This window comes from Dasypus novemcinctus, unplaced genomic scaffold (assembly GCF_030445035.2).
Source record: "Dasypus novemcinctus isolate mDasNov1 unplaced genomic scaffold, mDasNov1.1.hap2 scaffold_98, whole genome shotgun sequence".
Classification (NCBI taxonomy): Eukaryota; Metazoa; Chordata; class Mammalia; order Cingulata; family Dasypodidae; genus Dasypus; species Dasypus novemcinctus.
In genome coordinates, this window is record NW_026688629.1 from 40,290 (window position 1) to 59,542 (window position 19,253).

Consider the following 19,253-nt stretch of genomic DNA (forward strand, 5'->3'; position numbering starts at 1 on the left):
ATAACTTTGTCAAACTGCTACATGGACTTCAGTCTCTGGACTTTCATTGGAGCCCCTGGCTGCAGCCTGCCTGTGGAATCTGGACTTGTGCATACCTATAGTCATGTGAAAGACCCTTATAGAACCTCTACATTCAGCAAATATCTCTTGTTGATTCTGATTCCCTAGAGAACCCTGACTAATAGACACATCATTAACTAAACACCTGTGAAAAATCCTGAAATAATTCAAAGAAGGCACAGAGCAAATGAAAATATTTAGCCAGAGAAGCTTAAAATGAGAAAAATCCAAATATTTACATAGTTTCAATAAGTTATGAATAAGTTTCCAACACCAAACATCATTCTGACCAGTAACAACAGTCTTTTGTGAAAAAACCTATGGTATAAGCTGATTCCAAGTCTTCCATGATAAAAATAACATTGAAAAAATTTTCCTCCAAAAATGCTCTTTATACCATGGGATTCAATGTAAGTATTTCATATATAACAAACCAGTAGTTGTGATATTTGTAGATGGATGGTTACTTCCAAAGAAAAAGATGTACTCTTATAAAATGTTTGTAAAAATAGCAAAGTAGGTTATAAAATTCTACCCACAGAGTGGGAATAAAACTTGCTCCACATCAATCTGAATATCAAAGCCTTCCAATGTCAACTTACTTCAAAAGCCAATCATCACTAACAGTAATATAATGTAGGGGTCACTTCACTGTGTCCCAGTTACATATTGACCGTACAGTGTAACAAAGGGGTTGAACACATCAGTAAGCATTATGATGCCCATTTCTCATTTATTCAAAAGAGATGTTTTTTAATCATTATTAAACTAATTGAAATCATCAATGACATGCAGATACACTAAATCCCAGGAAGGAACCTACTATGTTGGGAAATAAAGAGGTCATTCTTCAAACAGATACAGTGTTTGAAATACATTTTCTGGTCAGACAATTTACTTCAGAGGTCATTTGTAGATGAGGACAGATTTTGAGCTTGGTTTCTAAATGAAACTTTTTTCAATTATGCATAATATTGGTAAGATAAAGATAATTGTTCTTATTCACTTCTTTATGTTCTTCCAGAGGACAATCATATTGAATAAAGGGCCAGCAAAATGGGTACTCATTGCTTTCAAAAGTACTACAAAAATATGAAATAGTCTAATGACCAGGAGTTGATTGAAAGATAACATCAAAAACCTACTGTTGGGAAGTGGACTTGGCCCAGTGGATAGGGCATCCATCTACTACATGAGAGGTCCATGGTTCAAACCCCGGGCCTCCTTGACCCGTGTGGAGTGGGTCCACATGCAGTACTGATATGCACAAAGAGTGCCCTGCCATACAGGGGTGTCCCTGCATAGGGGAGCCCCACTCACAAGGAGTGTGCCCCCATTAAGGAGAGCCACCCAGCATGAAAGAAAGTGCAGCCTGCCCAGGAATGGCACCACACACACAGAGAGCTGACACAACAAGATGACACAACAAAAAGAAACAGAGATTCCCGTGCCACTGACAAGAACAGAAGCAGACAAAGAAGACACAGCAAATAGACACAGAGAACAGACAACTGGGGCAGGGGGAGGGGAGAGAAATAAATAAATAAACCTTTCTTTAAAAAACCTACTGTTTCAGATTTTTAAAAAAAGAAATTTTCAATCTCTTACTTGAATTAAGTTCATAAGTAAAGAAATAATGGGGAAAACAAGGGATTCTAAAACATGCAAGACACTTATGAGAATAAAATAAATGATCTCCTTCTCTTACTCAGCTGTGATATATAGGTGTGAGTTTATATCTAATAGAGGTATGGTTTTATCATTATCCATTTTAGTTGCATAAATCACAAAAAGACTTCCAGCCAAGATGGCTGATAAGTATAACACAAACTCCAGAAATGATTTTTAGCAAAACCTGCTTCAGTATTTTCCAATGTGACAAAAAATTACTTGGGAAATGAATCTTTCTTTTTCTTTCTTTCTTTTTTTTAAATGTCACACTAAAAAAACATGAGATTCCCATATACCCCTTGCCCCCCCTCACCCCACTCCTCCCACATCAACAATCTCTTTCATCATTATGGCACATTCATTGCATTTGGTGACGATATTTTGGAGCACTGCTGCACCACATGGATAATGGTTTACATTGCAGTTTACACTCCCCCCCGTCCATTCAGTGGGTTATGGCAGGATATATAATGTCCTGCATCTGTCCCTGCAATATCATTTAGGACAACTCCAAGTCCCAAATGCCCCCACAACACATCTCTTCCTCCCTCTCCCTACCCTCAGCAACTACCATGGCCACTCTCACCACATCAATGCCACAATTTCTTCCATTTCTAGCCACAAGAGTTCCACAGTAGAATATCAGCAAGTGCACTCTAATCCATATTTTATTCCTCCATCATGTGACCCTGGGAAGGTGATGTCTGCTACAGAACTGTTCAAGTAAATGAAGATTTTACGATCTTCAGCAACCAACTGTAATTACCTTAAAAATTCCTCTTTTCACTAGAGAAGATGCTTAATTCAAAACTAACTTCAAAAATCTACATGAGGCTTCCAGGTCAACGAAAAACAGTCAATGTGATTTTATTGCTCTGCTCCTTTAGCATGGGGACTAATGTGGAATGGCTTATTCCCATGGTGGATAGGCCATTCATTGCTACAATGAGATCTCAATTAAATAACAATTTAAAATTCCATCATAATAAGCAGGAATTCCCAGGATGATAGTTAAAAAGAAGAAAGGCTGATCGGTGTGGCATTCTTCATATTTACCAACAATACTAAGGCCCCTACATCCCAAATAGCTTTCTCTTAAAACTGTATCATGGCAATCATGCAGGTTTCTTGGAAGGCCAAGCAACATGATGGGGACCACCTGGCATGGAATTCATTCTCACTGAAAACACTTGGTGTTCTTCCATGGCGTGGGTTGGCTCCTCCAAAATCTGCATCTCCAGTGCTTTAAGGGTGACAGCTGGGGAAGCAGCTCTGGCTTTCAGAATAGCCACCACCTCACTGGGATTTAAATTGGTCAAGTCTAGAGCATGGATAGTCAGCAGCTCATCACCACTCTTGATCCTGTCATCTCATGCAAGATGGCCATGAGGTGGCCCACTACTCGCAAAGATGGGCAGTTCAGCACTCTTACTTTCTTGCCTCCAGCAACTGTCTTTCCAAAGGAATTCTGTGGCTCCTACCTGTGAAAGATCAGAATTTTAAAAACTATTCTTAAATATTTATGAATATCCTATCACTTGTTAGAGGTTCCTGTGTGCTGATTGAAGTAGAGAGGAGTGAGCATGGAAGGAGAGAGAAAGATATTAGGAAAACTGTTAGTAATTGATACTGCTCAGCCTGCAAAAAATGGGAGATGCATTCACTCAACAGAAAATAGAACCAAAAGGTGAATCTCAGAATGAATTTAAATGAAGTATATTGAGGTGGGGCAAGATGGCATCCAAGTGAGCACACCCTTGTCAACTCTCCTGCAATAAAACAGCCAAGTGGAGACAGAATTCTGCCAAGAGAGCTGTTTTGGAAATCCACAAGGCAGGATGTTTCTGGACATCAATCTGGAGAGAGTGCAACAAAAGGAGTGCTTGCTCAAGGTTTAAGTGTGGGTTTCTGACTGTTGAGCCCGAAGCTGTGGGAAATCTAAACCCTTCCCCTAAGGCTGATAGCCACAGCATTCCCTGAACACCCCTGGTTGCATGGCAGTGTTCCCAAGCTTCTTGTTCCACATACCCATGATCCCCAAACTTGCATTCCCAGAAGCTCGCATTCCCCAAACTCTGTGTTTCCATAACCTGTGTTTCCTGACCCTGTGTTCCTCAAGCCCACATTCACCCAAGCCCACATTCCTGTAACCCAGCACCCCCCAAAACTCCAGCATTCCCCTTTCCCACCAGTATCAGACAAACTCTGAGAGTGGGAGGGTTCTGCTGTGGTGCAGAGGGGCCTGAGGAATGCAGATTCAATTGTCTAACACCCCCTGCCCCTTTTTTTAGTGGAGCATGCCAGCTGTCTTGGGGAGATGCTAGGAAGAGAGGAGAGTTGAATCTGCTGAGAGAGGCTGATTTATCTAAACACCCTGGGATAAGGGAAATTCCTCTGGGAGAAGGCAGATTAAGGCAATTAACTAGAACTCTGCACAAACCTAAGGTAGGGGAAAAGTAGGAAATGCTTGGTACGCTTCCAATAACATATTTAGGGTTCCCAGCAAGGTGTGGGTGTTCTCTGTCAAAGAGACTAGGAGTCATTAGTTTCTATGGTGATTTGGTTCACCAGGGTCCCATTTGAATCTCAGAAGGGAGCTCTCACATGGCCCTTCTGCTGCTCTGGGAGGGAGGGAAGTGAGGAAGGGAGAAGGGGGGAAGGATAGACTACTAAGCAGTTTATTCAATTGCAAAGATGACTCCTTGCTTGAAGCCTTGTCTGGTCCTTTTTGTTCATTTGTTTCATTGACTTTCCTTCCTCTTTATCCCCCCACCACCTTTTATTTTTATTTTTCCTTTTTTCTTCCTTTTTTCCTTTTTTTTTCTTTTTTGTATTAGGTGTTGCAGGCAGTGCTTCCTGTTTGCTGTGCTTCCTTGTCTTTGATTTCCTCTTTTCTGTGGGTACTGATTTTGGCTACCAACACTATTCCCCTTCCTTTACATGTTTCTATCTTCCATTTCTGTTGTTTCTCTTAAATTCCATCTCTCTTTGTTTAGCTCCAGATTTTTCTGAGTTTTTATTTCTAGCACCTTTATTCTGTTTTCTATCACTCTTTATGTTATTGTCCTTTCTTTTCTCTTTCCCTCTCCTAACAACACAGACCAGATCTGAACATAGTAATCAAGAGATTAGAATTTGTTATAGAACTGTGGAATTTACCAAGAATTCAGAATATATTGAAAAAGTGAAAAATACAAAAGAAAATGCGTTTTATTGAGATCTTGAGTGCTCCAATCACTAAAAAAGTTTCAGAAAGAAAGAATACAGTGAATAACAAAAAAGTCCAAATTAGAAGAAATAATGGGGGAGAAATTTCTAAAATGTAAGCTTGATATTTTTCACTTAAAATGACCAATATGTGCTACTTTGTAACATAAATAAAAATCAGTCCACCTGTAGATACATTGGAATGTATTTGCAGTCTATGAAGATTTATCTTATCTTTTTTTTTTTTTTTTACATCAAACACAGAGATCGGAATACCTACAAAGTACCAAAAGATTTTTTTAAAAATTTAAAAAGCTGGCTTTGGATTCAGGATTCAGGCAATGGAAAGAAACACTTAATTTCTAAGTAACATAGAAGGAGACAATGATGACAATGGGTGCATCTTAAATGCCAGAAGTAATACAGTGTGGGAATTGTCACTTGTCTGTCACTAGCCCTTCCTCTCAATGAGGTTTGCATAAATTTCATATCCACTTTTGCTGTTGCTTAATTCGACTTTCCTCTATTCCCCTGCTGCTCTTGATACTGCCCTGTTTCCCACCTGCCCCTGTTCTGCTATCATGCATTTTGGAATTCAAGTGAAGTTGATATCCTGAAGTAGCTGCCCAATTTCAGACAAACATTTGCTCTACACCAGGCTTCTGATCACCCAGATCGCCTTCTCTTTCCTTTGCCTTGACCATTTGTGCCTGAGTTCATCCTGCTTTAAACCACCCATTGGACCCTGATGAAAGACATGACAATGACTTTCAGTAGAAATACTTTAGTCCTAGGCCAACATTAAAACTCCTTCAAGTTCTGACCCAACCAAGCCCCTCTTTTCCTTTGCATGGGTCTCAAGAGTTAATAAAAATGTCTTCACAACCCATGTTATACAAATCCTTGGAGAGTCATCCTTAATTCAGTCATAAAATCTCAGTCATCTAATCTATTATCGATTCATCCTGCATTCATACAGTACTTTCCAAAGTCTAATTCACCATTTGTGTTCTTTCTGTGTTTCTCTTCAACTACTCTTGCTCCTTCCTCATTCTTTCTTCACACAGCAGCTATGATAATCTTTCAGAAATGTAAATTGCCTCACAATATCACCCTGCTAAAACAATTCAGTACCTCTCCATTTCTTTGGGTATAAATTTAATAGTTAACCTAACCAATAACACCCTGTCCTTCCTGCAATCTTGTCCCATCCTTCTCCCACTTCATTCCAGCACTTCAAATGGATGGGTCTTATTTCAGCTTTCCATCCACTCCAAGATATTTCTTAGAAGGATCTTTTGCATAAGCTTTCCATCAGCCTCAAGTATTTTTTACCTTTTTCATCTAGGTAATTCATGTTCATCCTTTCCAACTCAGCTTAAATTTTCCAGAGTCTTTATCTGATTCCATTAAAAGAATAGTTAACTACTGTTATTTTCTTTTCAGGAAATTAATATTTAACCTCCCAACCTTAAGATTTTGAAGCAAATATAGTTAAGACATCACTAAAGTCTAAAGAAATCTGCTAATTTAATGTAATCCCATCAATATTTTTTATTTTTCAGAAATAGAAAAGGTGAAAGTCAAATTTATATAGAATTACAAAATGTCCCAAATTTGACAAAATCTCTTGAAAAATAAGAACTAATTTGGAAGACTGAGAGTTACTAATTTCCATACTTTACTAATATACAATCATGTAAAAATTTTGGACTGTTAGAGGGATAGATATTTAAACCAATGCAATAGGATTGAAATTTCAGAAATTAACCCATGTTTCTATAGACAATTGATTTTAGACAAAGTTGCAAAATTTCTAAAGAAAAAGGTAACTACCTACATAGGCATGGATTTTATTTTTAATTCATTTTTAATACTTTTTTATTTTTAAACAAGCTTTTGATTGCCTAAATTTTACATAAAAATATAGGGGATTCTGAAACACCACATCTCCTTCCCCTCCCACATCTTCCCATATTAACAACAGCTTTCATCAGTGTGATACATTTTTTACAATTGATGAACACATTTTGAAGCATTGCTACAATTGTGAGAGACAAAGAAGGATACTACATATTAGTGGAAGGGATATCTCTCAAGGAGAATGAACAATCATAAATATTTATGCTCCTAACAAAGGTGCCTCCAAATACATGAGGAAAACACTGGAAAAACTAAGAGAAAGAATAGATGCCTCTAAGATTATAATGGGAGATTTTAATACACCACTATCAACTTCGGACAGAACATCTCAAAACAGAATCACTGAAGAAACAAAATATTTGAACAGTATATTAGAGGAGCTGGATCTAATAGACATATACAGATCATTACACGAGAATACAGCAGGATACATATTTTTCTCAAGTGCACATGAATCATTCTCCAAGACAGACCATATGCTAGGCCACAAAGAAAGGCTTAATGAATTCAGAAAGATTGAAATCATACAAAATCATTTCTCTGACCACAGTGGAGTGAAGCTGGAAATCTGAAAGGGCCAGAGGCCCAGATTTCACACCAAGATATGGAAATTAAACAGCACACTCTTAGAAAACAGTGGGTAAAAGAGGAAATCTCAAAAGAACTTAATAACTACCTTGAAACTAATGATAATGATAACACAACATACCAAAATTTATGGGATGCAGCAAAAGCAGTACTGATGGAAATTTATACCCATAAATTCATACATCAAAAAAGAAGAAAGAGCAAAAATTGAAGAACTAACTGCACATTTGGAGGAATTAGATAACAACAACAAAGTAACCCCACAGGAAGAAGAAAGAAAGAACAAAGATAAGTGTAGAACTAAATGAAATAGAAAATAAGAAAGCACTTGAATAGATAAAAAAGACCAAGAGCTGGTTCTTTGAGAAGATCAATAAAAATGACAAACCCTTAGCTAGACTAAGAAAGAAAAAAAGAGAGAAGAAGCAAATACACAAAATAAGAAATGACAAAGGAGATATCACCAATGGCCCCATAGAAATAAAGACTATCATAAGAGGATACTTTGAAAAACTATATTCCAACAAAAATGACAATTCAGAGGAAATGGAGAAATTCATAGAAACACATAAGCAGCCTATACTGATGAAAGAAGAAATTGGTGATCTCAACAAACCAATCACAAGTAAAGAGATAGAATCAGTCATTAAAAATCTCCCAACTAAGAAGAGCCCAGGGCCAGAGGGCTTCACAGGTGAATTCTACAAAAGATTCCAGAAAGAACTAACACCAATCTTGCTAAAACTCTTCCAAAAAACCAAAACAGAAGGAACATTTTAGAACTCATTCTATGATGCCAACAATACCCTAGTACCAAAGCCAAACAAAGACACAACAAGAAGGAAAATTACAGATCAAATTCTCTAATGAACCTACACACAAAAATACTCAACAAAATACTTGCTAACCCTATTCAACAACACATTAAATGAATTATACACCGTGACCAAGTGGGATTCATTCCAGGTATGCAAGGATGGTTCAACATAAGAAAATCAATCAATGTAATACACCATATAAACAGATTGAATGAAAAAAAATGACAAGATCATATCTATAGATGCAGAAAAAGCATTTGACAAAATACAGCACCCTCTCATGATAAAAACACTCCAAAAGATTGGAATACAAGGAAAATTTTTGAGCATGATAAAAAGTATATATGAAACCCCATAGTCAACATCGTTTGCAATGGTGAAGTCCTAAAATCCTTCCCTCTAAGATCAGGAAAAAGACAAGGATGCCTACTATCACCTCTTCTATTGAACATTGTCTTAGAAGGACTTGCTCAAGGACTGAGGCAAGAACCAAGAAAAAAAGGCATTCAAATTTGAAAGGAAGAAGTCAAAATTTCAATATTTGCAGATGACATGATCCTATACATAGAAAACTCTGAGAGGTCTACAACAAAGCTTCTAGAACTCATAAATGAGTTTAGTATAGTCGCAGGTTATAAGATCAATGAGCAAAAATCAGTAGCATTTCTGTACACCAATAAAGAGCAAACTCAGGAGGAAATCAAGAAACAAATACCATTTACAATAGACAATTAAAAAATCAAATACCTAGGAATAAATTTAACTAAAGAGGTAAAGAACTTATACACAGAGAACTACACAAGATTGTTCAAGGAAATCAAAGAAAACCTAAGTAAATGGAAGAATATTCCCTGTTCATGGATAGGAGACTGAATATTATTAAGATGTCTATCCTACCAAAACTGATCTACACATTCAATACAATCCCAATAAAAATCAACACAGCATTTTTTAAGGAACTAGAAAAACTAACTATGAAATTTATTGGGAAAGGAAAGAGGCCCTGAATAGCCAAAGACATTTTGAAAAAGAAAAATGAAATTGGAGGAATCACACTACCTGACTTCAAAACATACTACCAAGCTACAGTAGTGAAAACAGCATGGTATTGGCATAAGGAGAGACACACAGACCAATGGAACCAAACTGAAAGTTTGGCATAGATCCTCATATATATAGCCATATAATATTTGATGAAGCCACCATTCCCTCTAACTGGGAGAGAATGGCCTATTCAACAAATGGTGCCTGGAGAACTGGATATCCATATGTAAAAGAATGAAAGAGGATTAACATTTCACACCTTATACAAAGATCAACTCAAGATGGATCAAAGACCTAAATATAAGAGTCAAGTAATAGGAAATGGCTTCATGAACTTCACACCAAAAGCACGAGGAGCAAAAGAACAAATAGATAACTGGGGCTTCCTCAAAATTAAAGCCTTCTGCATCTCAAAGGAGTTTGTCAAGAAAGTAAAAAGGGAGCCTATACAATGGGAGAAAATATTTGGTAACCATATATTGGATAGGAGACTTATAACTTGCATATATAAAGAACACCTATATCTTGAAAATAAAAAGATAAACAACCCATTTAAAAAATGGGGGAAAGGTTTAAACAGACACTTCTTCAAAGAAGAAATACAAATGGCTAAAAAGCACATGAAAAAATGCTCCAAATCTCTAGCTATCAGGGAAATGCAAATCAAAACTACAATGAGATACCATCTTGCTCCCATAAGATTGGCAGCTATGAAACAAACAGAAGAATACAAATGCTGGAGAGGAGGTGGAGGAATGGGAACACTCATCCACTGCCTGTGGGAATGCAGAAGGATCCAACCATTCTGGAGGACAGTTTGGCTGTTTCTCAAAAACTATCCATAGATTTGCCATATGACTCAGCAATTCCACTGCTGGGTATATACCCAGTAGAACTGAAAACAAGGACACAAACCGATAGATGCACACCAATGTTCATAGCAGCATTGTTCACTATTGCCAAAAGTTGGAATCAACCCAAATGCCCATCAACAGATGAGTGGATCAATAAAATGTGGTATATACACACAATGGAATACTACTCGGCTGTAAGAACAAACACACTACAAACACATGTGATAACATGGATGAATCTTGAGAACCTTATGTTGAGTGAAGCAACCCAGACATTGAAGGACAAATACTACATGACCTCAATGATATGAAATAAACAAGCTGCCCTAGATAGCAAGAGACTGAACGATAGGCTTACAGGAAATCGGAGGGTGGAGGAAGGATGTGAGCCGATGTCTGCAGGGGTGGAATTTAAGACGAGATGGTGGTAAGTATGAACACAAAGAAGAGAAAGTAGTGGGGCAAGGTGTTGCCTTTGGTTGGGGCTTTGCGGGTTTGAGGGTGGCTGGGGATGGACGGATGGGTAACGTTGCCCAAAAGTGGGGGGAGGGAGGGGTAGCATACGAACACAAGAGAGGGTCAGGTGTTGGTGGAGAGTAAAATGCCGAGAAAATCATATCAAAATATAATAAAGAGAGTTACCTGTTTAGAATGCTCGGAGGGGAGGGTCTGATGCAGGACGGGCTCCTGGGGAATGTCTAAATGCTCATTCTGCCAGAGTGGGTGACACCATGGGGTAGAAACCCAAGTAGTGAGAGTGGGGGTGGACCCACATCCTGGGGAGGACTAATGCCATCAAATAGAGGGAACTGTATCCCTCGAGAGAAAGGGTGGCTCCCAGGGCATTGGGGCAGTTGAGCAAGTTAGGCCCTGAACACTATTCCATCTATCTCTGGAAGTGGCTCCTCGGGAAATGGAGGTTGGCTGTCACTGTGGGCACCAAGGTGGAAGGGAAAATGGACGTTAAATGTGTGGAACCAAGGTATATGGGGGGTAAGAGAGGAGTTTCGTGAGAGTACACAAGGATGGATATAAAACATGTAATATTACACCATAACATATAGGAGATGACAGACTGATAATGTAAACCATAATGTAAAACATAGGATAACTAAGAATGTAAAAAACTGTGTATCCTCAAGTATGCACCACAATGTAAGCACAGATGTCACCTTGTTAGAAAGCTATTGTCTCAGACTCTGTACATCACATTAAGTAAATATGATGTGAATAGGGTGTAAGAGTATCGATGTGGAAGGGAAAAGGTTTTGTGGTGGTTGTATGGGAGTAATGTATATTATATATATGCATTACTGTGGTCTAGGACTCCTGTGAAGAGAAGCTCAATAATTGGGGGGAAAAAAAAAAGAAAAGAAAAGAAAAAGATAGGATGTAGAATTTTTTTCCATGCCAAAAGTTGGAATCAACCCAAATGCCCATCAACAGATGAATGGATAAATAAAATGTGGTATATACATACAATGGAATACTACTCAGCTTTAAGAACAAATACACTACAAACACACGTGATAACATGGATGAATCTTGAGAAGCTTATGTTGAGTGAAGCAACCCAGGCATTGAAGGACAAATACTACATGACATCAATAATATGAAATAAGTAAACACAAGGTGCCTTAGAGAGCTAGAAACTGGATGATAGGCTTACAGGAAATCGTGGGGTAGAAGAAGGATGTAAGCTCACATCTACATGGATGAAATCTATGATAAGCTGGAGGTAAATATGTGTACCTGGAAGGGATAAAATTGGGGCATAGGGTTAACTTTGGGTGGGGCATTGTGGGCTTGAGGGGGGCTAGGGATGGGCGGATGGGTAATATTGCCAAGAAATTAGGGGGAGGTTGGGGCAACATACGAACATAGGAGATTGTCAGGTATTTAGTTGAGAGTATAATGCTGAGAAAACCTTTTCAAAAATATAATAAGGAAAGTTACCTGTTTAAGATACTTAAAGGGGATAATCTGATGCAGGACAGACTCCTAGGGAATATGTGAATTCTCATTTTGCCAGAGAGGGTTATATCATTGGGTAGAGACCCATATAATGAGAGTGAAGGTATACCCACATCCTGGGGAGGACTGATGCCATCAAATAGAGGGAACTGTATCTCTCAAGAGAAATGTTGGCTCCCAGGGCATTAGGGCAGTTGAGCATGTCTAGCCCTCAACACTGTTACAAGTATCTCTGAACATGGCTCTTCAAGAAATGAAGATTGACTGTCACTGTAGGCCCCAAGGGGAGGGGGAAATAGGTATTGAATAGATGGAACCAACATAACTGTGAGGGCAATAGAGTACGGAAGGATGGATATAAGACATGTAAAATTACACCAAAAATATATAGGGGCTGATAGGCTAAAATGTAAACCATAATGTAAAACATAAGATAACTAAAAATTTAGAAAATCATATAGCCTAAAGTATAAACCACAAAGTAAACACAAATGTTACCTTGTTTGAAAACTATTGTCTCAATATCTGTACATCAGTTTCAGTAAATATGGTACGAATATGTTAAAAGATTTTTGCTGTGGCAGGGAAAAGGTTTTATGTTGAATATGTGGGAATACTGCATATTGTATATATGAATTACTGTGACCTAAAACTCTTGTGAAGATAAGCTTAATAATTAGAAGAAAGAAAAGAAAAAGATAAGATGTAGAATTTTTCCAAATTAATATGTATTCTATATCTAACCTTTAAACTCATTGCTATATTCCATTTTACTATTAAGGGAACCTGGCAATATACTGGGCTTCACTTTTCAGGAAGTTTTGGATCACAGAGGGGTTCAACAATGGCAGCAGAGGAATGGTGGTATGGTATGTTATTGACAGGGGACATATGGTTCACAGGGAGTTCTACAGGGCATATATGTTTGGATATTTTCTTAGTGGAAACAATTAAAAACAACTGAGGGAGTGCTGAATTCCTAGCCAGGGGAGCTCTATCATAGTCCCTAAGGGAACAGCAACAATCCCCCAAGTGCAACGGCAAAGACCAAAAAGGAATGAAGTTCCAACAATGAGCTCCTGATACTAATGACTATGCTTGTGAGCCTGTGCACCTGAAATAAGAGCAAGGCCTAGAGCAGTAGTGTGCCTAAGAGTTACCTCCTGAGAGCCTCCATGTTGCTCAAATGTGGCAAGTCTCAAAGCCAAACTCAGCATATACATGCATTGCCTTCCCCACCAGTGTGGGACATGACTCCTGGAGATGAGCCTCCCTGTTGCTGAGGGATCACTATCAAGTACTAGCTGATGACGTAACTAGACAATGACCTTGAATAAATGGTTCAACTCGGACCAGCAGAATATCCCTGTCTACATATAATAACAGGAGTTAAAAATGCCTTTTGATCTAAATCAAGGGGGAATTGGAAAGGACAAATGAGTTTATATGGTTATGAGTCTCTAAAAAAGAGCTCTCTAAAGTTTTTATGGCTATCAGTCTCTAAAAAAGTTATCAGAGGGGTTATCGTTATGCACACCTGAGCAGAGTCTCAGAGACAGATAAAGTAGATACAACCCCAGGTATTGGTTCTTCTGAGGGCTACAAAGACCCACAGGTCTTATGGTCATGGCAGATGAAGTTCAGTGCAATGTCAGTTGGCCCTTCTTTGGAGTTTGTGTTTCTGTGTGATGGAGCTGGACTCAGATGTGATCTCTTTTCACAAGCCTTTCCTGTTACTTTATTAGAATTGTAGTTGGTGCTGGGGTTTAAGATATATCTAGGGTATCTGAATCTCTGGACTGACCATGTGATAGTCAGATCCTGAGCCTCAACAGACTTCAGCTCCTACACTCTGGTTTATTGGACTTACCCCACTCAGCTAACATGGAGGTGAAGAATGTCAACCACCACGCCATGGAGCCAAGAATGTCTACAACTGAAAGCAGGAGAATTGCATCCAACATCCATGTGGAACCTAAGCCCCCTGTTGTCATAGATGTGGAATGGACTTAACCAATCTAAGGTCCATAGGATGGAGGAATAGAATATGGATTAGAGTGGACCTACTGATATACTATTCATGAACTATTGTGGTTAGTATTCGAAGAAAATGTGGCACTGGTGTGGAAAAAAGAGGCCATGGTGGCTACTGGGTGTGGGGAATGGGAGGAAGAGATGAGATGTGGAGGCATTTTCGGGACTTGGAGTTGTCCTGGGTGGTGCTGCAGGGACAATCACTGGACATTGTAGATCCTCCCATGGCCCACTGGGTGGAACGTGGGAGAGTGTGGGCTATGATGTGGACCATTGACCATGAGGAGCAGCGATGCTCAGAGATGTATTCACCAAATGCAATGAATGTGTCATGATGATGGAGGAGAATTTTGCTATAGGGGGAGTAGTGGGGTTAGGGGGATGGGGGGTACATGTGGACCTCATATTTTTTTAATGTAATATTTTAACAAATGAATTTAAAAAAATAAAACACAAAGCAAAACAAACCCCATTTACCTTTCTCTCTTGATATCCATTTGGCCCTTTGTGTTTTGAGTATTGTTGAAATTCAGTGTTTCCTGATACTGGTTTGGCCCTTGTTGTCTACCATCAGTTTTCCCTCAGGAAATAGCTGAGGTGTGAACAAAGTGGAGGGTGACACAGAAGGAGGGTTGCTGAGGTTGTTGGTGCTGGGGGTAGGAAATGGACGTGACAGTGGAAGAGAGCTTGCTATTGCAGATAGAGCTGCTGGCTGAGAAAGGGCACTTGGTAGGAGAAGCAAGGACTTTCCAACAGTGGGAAATGGAGCCAGAGACCCAACCCTGGAGGGCTCTTCAGGATCAGCTGAGTGGCAGATGGAAACAATAGCCAATTCTCCTCCACTCCCGGCCACCCACAGGATTAACCATCCCTGCTCCTCTGCTAGGTGCTTGCATGTGACCAAGGAGCCATGTGTGACTCTTCAGGCAGAAGCATGTAAGCACCCATGGCCAGGAGCTCCAGAGACTTGACACTGAAAGGACCACAGCCTGATTGTTGACCCTCCCTCCACCTGGATTCCTGAGACTGGACTGAGCAGAGCCTCCCTGCCACACACACACACACACACGCACACACACACACACCTTGGCATGGGAAGTCTATCTTTACTTTTAGCCACTGTCTCAGTTTGCCAGGGTTAGTCTGACAATGCCCCAGAACCACTCATTTAAGCCCCCAGGTTGAAGGTTCTATCATGTGCCTCTCTGACAGTGATCAGATCAGGAAGGAAAGGCTTGCCCCTGTGGACCCAATCCTTAGCAAAAGGGCACTGACCATCACTAGCCAAAGCCAATTAGTCTATGGGGTGTAGCAGTGCTCCAAAATGTATTCACCAAATACAATGAATGTGCCACCCTAATGAAAGAGGTTGTTGATGTGGGAGGAGTGGAGTGAGGGGGGTGGGGGTATATGGGAACCTCATATTTTTTGAATGTAACATTTTTTGTGATCTATGTATCTTTAAAAAATACAACTCTAAAATTGATGGGGGTGGAGTGTGGAGTATATGGGAACCTCTTATGTTTTTTAATGTAAAGTTTTGTGTGATCTATTAACTTTAAAAAATGATCATTAGAAAATTAAAAATTAAAAACAAAACAGTAATTAGAGCTCCACCGACCCAGGGCTTACCGTGAGCCACTGTATGCGGACTAAGTACATTCATTCTCATAAGTGGCGATGAGGTCGGTTCTGTTTGATCTGTCCTAGAATGGCAAAGTGAGACAGAGAGGCTGTGACTTGTGAAGGCTCCACAGCTAGTCACCATAGAGCTGATACTTCGACCCAGGACTGCTCAGCCTGGGCTGCTAACCAACACACTGACTACTGTTAACTGTGCTCCAAGGAAATTGACTTAGGAAGTAATCTGATCAGCTTTGTTAGGGGCTGAAAGTACCTGCAATGAATTTTGGGGCAGTTTGGTCCTTCAGCAAACCTGTAGTACAGAATTCACCCTCTTTATGACCAATGACCCCAAGGTCAGAGAAACTGCTCCTGGAGCCCTGGAGTTGATCAGATACCAGTGCCCATAATCCCAATACCATGGTGTGAACATTGGTACAAATGGACTTTGAAATGCCTTTTGCTGTTCTTGTTGCTTTTAAGATTCTTTTCTTTAGATTTTAATTAATATATATTTCAGTTGCATCATTTCCTTTTGGCATACACAAAGCCCCAGGACTTGAATTTGCCTGTAATCCCAGCTAATCAAAACTGCCCTTAAATGCTTTAAACACATAAAATCCCATTTGAATGAATGTATTCTAAAGACAATTCCCATTTTCCAGGCAGCAGTAAGGCATTCGAGCAGGAGTCAGCGACTTTCTTTGTGAAGGGCCAGGTGGGAAATTTCCTGCCCCAGGGGCTCTGTCGCTATCACTCAACCCCAACATCTTACACAGGGAGGATAGAGAAATGAATGGGTGTGGCTATGTTCTAATAAAACTTTATCAAAACTGGATGGGGGCCAGGTTTGGCCCATGGGCCTTAGTGTGCCGACCCTGTCATATAGAAAGGTGTGCTTATGGCTCATTCCTGATTTCCCTCCAAGGGGCAGAGCCCCAGTCACTTTCTACCTTGGGGCTGCTCTCTGGCTCTTGTTCAGTCAGCCCTGGAAGGTGGGACTGCTTATAAGACCGGCAAATTCAAGAAGGAGACACTGAGTCTTCAGGCTCACTCTGTCCTTCTCCCTCTTGGGCCTGGCCTTCAGTGGGCAGGGGCTCTGCTCTGCATTTCTACCACATTCAAGCTTCAGAAGTCACAAGCCCCACTGTGCAGTCCTCAGCAGTACTTTCTATCAGTGACACCCCATCAAGGAGCAATCTACAGTCCACCTTAGGGTGCTGTGGAAAGGGACTCCTCAAAGGTACAAACTAAACGGTGTAGTGTGAACTCTCTTTGTTATTCTGAAAATCCAGATGAATTTAATATTCTCTCGATAAAGAAGCATTGAGCAACTTCATACATCAAGAGTCCTGGCTTTTTGACTATTATCTCACGATGGTCATCAACTCACTGGCAGTATCATAGGTACTGTAGACTCAAAATGTAAACCCCACTTAATAAGTGAAACCATTTACAGTTGTTCAAAACCTATTGCTCACAGGAAGAAAACAGATGAGGCGTGTGTTGGCTGAAGGTCAGGAACACTTCCGTTCCATCCCCCTCCTGTTTTAAGGGCCAGCAGAGACAGTTACCTTGTCAGATGGCCCCAGAAGTCCCCTTCCTCCATCCAGTCCTTCCACACGCTAGAAGCCAGGCAGAGGGGTACGTCAGATGCAAGAGATATCCCGGGGGGCAGGCTGAGGGCCATGCTTGCTTCAACTGGAAACCACACTTCTGTGTGTGAAGTGAAGCTCATGAGACTCAAGAGGCCTCCCACCAGTACTCCAGCGAGAGTTGACCAGAACTGGGGACTCACCTGGGCACCACTGATTGTGGGTGGTTAGGAGAAGAGGAAGGAGGCATTTTGTGGGATTATTTTATACACCATTAACTTACTTTCCAAGGGAATCTGTGTTCCACATTATGGGTTGAGCTTTGTACCCAAAAAGATACCCTGAAGTCCTAATCCCGGGTACCTGGCAACACAAACTTTTTGCAAAAGTGTTATTGCAAGCAGAATCATTTAAATTGAATGAGGCCAACTGGAGTGGGAGGACCCTTCGTCCAGGATGGCTGGTGTCTTTAGAAGGGGGGTGTGGGCACAGACAGAAGGGGAGTGGGCGCCATGGGAAGAGAGACAGAGCAGGCCATAGGGTGACTGAAGAGACACTGAAAACCCAAGCCTTGCTGGCCAAGGGACAGGCATCCCAGAGGCCAGGATGGACCCACCAGCACAGCCCATGCACTTGTGGCTTCAGCCTGCAGGGCTGAGAGAGCGGTTCCTGGTGTTTTTAGCCACCCAGTTCGTGGCACTTGTGACAGCAGCCTGAGAAAAGTGAGGTGTCCCTCTTCTGGCAGTCCCATGCCTCCAGGAGGCCTGAGGGATAGCCCAGGTGCCCAGCTGTCCACCAGGCTGAGCGTCCCCAACCAAGGCTTTTATCTAATCAGATGCCCTGAGGAACACCCTGAGGACTGACAGAAACAATGTTGAAAAGTAAGGAATGGGTGACCTGGACAACTCTGAACACCCTTCTCTTCCTTCCTTCCACCCTCTCTTGGGGGCTTTGGCTGCTTAGACCCCCTAGTTCTTCCCACCACGCACACCTTCCCAGAGGGGCCGGCCCAGACGGTGCGACCTATTCCTGGTTCTTGGTGGGTGGGAAGGCGGCCCGAGGGTTCCCGGGGCCCAGGACTGTCCATCAGCCTGGCTGCTTATTCACAGCCCCGGGAACCACAGCACATACTGCTCAGGGGGCCGCACCCCGCACCCTGGATAGCCTCGGGGCTCCCCTTCTAGACTGTCCGAGCACCCCTGGATTGCCGCGAGGCCCCTCCAGCTCCGGGGGGAGGGGTGCCTCTGTGACTCCCAGACTAAGAGCTCTGCTCTTCGGGGTCCCGGCGCCCGTCCCACCGACCCCGCCGAGCAGCCCCTGTCCCCTCCACCCCCGGGCGCCCCATGGAGTCTTCCTCCCTGGTGAGCACTCCCTCCTTGCCGCCCCCCCCCACCGCCACTTGGCCTTCCCCGTAGCCCTTTCCCACTATGATGTCCTGCTCCCACCCCCACAGAAGCATCCCCCACCCTGCCCGGGCCCCGCCCCCACGCCCTGCTTGGTCCCCAGACCCCTTCCACGCGGTGCCGCTGGGTCTCCTGTCCCCGCTGCGGGTGGCACAGCCCCGCCCCAGCCCCTCCCTAGCAGGTGACCCCTGCCCCCAGCCCCGCCTCACCCCCGCCGCGCGGTGCCGCCCGTCCCGCCTCACCTGGGGCCTGGCGGGAGAAGTAGCTGCGCTCCTTGGTGTCCAGGCACCGCGGCGGGACGTAGCTGAAGGCGGACAGCGCCGAGATGGGCGGCGGCCGGGGCTTGCCCCGCAGCATGGCGGCGGTGATCTCCTCCTCGTTCCGCAGACCGCCCGCGTCCACCCTCTCCGCCGAGGCCATGTCGGTCCCACCAGGCCGGGGCCCCCGCCCGAGTCCGCC

The 19,253-nt window shown here is 42.0% G+C and overlaps 1 long non-coding RNA gene across 1 annotated transcript; it reads right to left on the bottom strand.

Annotated features, from left to right (window-relative positions):
* Positions 1–2,573: 2,573 nt before the first annotated feature.
* On the bottom strand, positions 2,574–17,540 carry LOC139438568 (uncharacterized). Its single transcript, XR_011648243.1, has 3 exons — positions 17,371–17,540; positions 15,806–15,879; positions 2,574–3,212 (listed from the first exon to the last, which is right to left on the bottom strand). It is a non-coding gene; the product is annotated as an uncharacterized lncRNA (long non-coding RNA).
* Positions 17,541–19,253: the final 1,713 nt, after the last annotated feature.